The following is a 1,438-nucleotide window of genomic DNA, read 5'->3' on the forward strand; positions in this document are numbered from 1 at the left end:
ACTAATGCAGGCCCGTCAGCAGCATAGGGTGATTATGATATATGTGATGAATGATGGGAGCGAGGGGAGAACCTACAATCAATCAGCGGCAGCAGAACAGGATGAAGGACGCTGTGAAGCAGAAGGACGCCATTTACGGACAACCATATATAATACTACATTTTCACCCCTGCACCAGGCCCTTACCACTTTCACATCAAACCTGCCAGTGTTCCATCGGGGTACATTTGAAGATAGATGTGGCTTAACATGTGGAGCTCGAGCACATGCACCGCCACCTCACGTAGGCGGGCTGTGCCTTTCCTGATCACTCGTGTGAGTTGCTGTTGCTGCTGCAGCTGTTGCTGTTGCTGCTGCTGCTGCTGCTGCTACTAGTATACTACTGCCGCTGTATACTAATGCCGCTGCAAGAAGCTCACTGAACTATCTCGTTATATGAAGGAAAGGGTTACAACATGGATTCCGTCACCGAACTCCTTTGTCGATTCCCATAAAATCTTCAGTCTTTGCGATACACGAAGTTATACATGTGGATGATGATCATCCTGATGAGATTGACCATCCTGTCCGCTGTACCATAACACCATACCTTAACATTTCAATTCCGAAGATAACATCTTTTCCCAAGGGTACGCTTCTGCATGATTTGCACATTCGAGCGACTGCACAGCCGTATCTGCGATACTTCCGAGCCTATCAGGGATCGAACCTGGAATCTCCGGTTCCGTAGACCGGCGCTTTATCCATTAAGCCATAGGCCCTCATTGCCGTACACATGTAGTACAACTTGCGTTCTATGTAGCCGTACAAAACATAGCTTATAGGATGAGTAAAACGGTGCTGATGAAAGGAGCTCCTAGCTAACGAAAAGCGTACTCCAATAAGCCCTATGTACCCTAGTGGTTACACACGAACTTGCGGGAGGTGATAGCAAGGAATGGGACAGCTCGCTTGGGCTACTTTTCCACTTAAGCGCATAACATACAGTGGCTTTAGATTTGCCCTATGAATGTACTATTACATACTACTACTTCTATACTGCTATTACAACAAGAAATGCAACCTCTACTACTACTACTACTACTACTACTACTACTACTACTACTACTACTACTACTACTAATAATAATAATAATAATCCTATACTACAACTACTGCTTCTAATAATAATTCTAATTCTAATACTACTCATACTCTTATACTACTAGAATACTACTAGAATACTACTAGAATACTACTAGAATACTACTAGAATACTACTAGAATACTACTAGAATACTACTAGAATACTACTAGAATACTACTAGAATACTACTACAATACTACTACAATACTACTACAATACTACTACAATACTACTACAATACTATTACGATACTACTTCGATACTACGGCAATACTACAACAATACCACTACAATACCGCTACAATGCGAATA

Source organism: Volvox carteri, assembly GCF_000143455.1.
Source record: "Volvox carteri f. nagariensis unplaced genomic scaffold VOLCAscaffold_11, whole genome shotgun sequence".
NCBI classification, from domain to species: Eukaryota; Viridiplantae; Chlorophyta; class Chlorophyceae; order Chlamydomonadales; family Volvocaceae; genus Volvox; species Volvox carteri.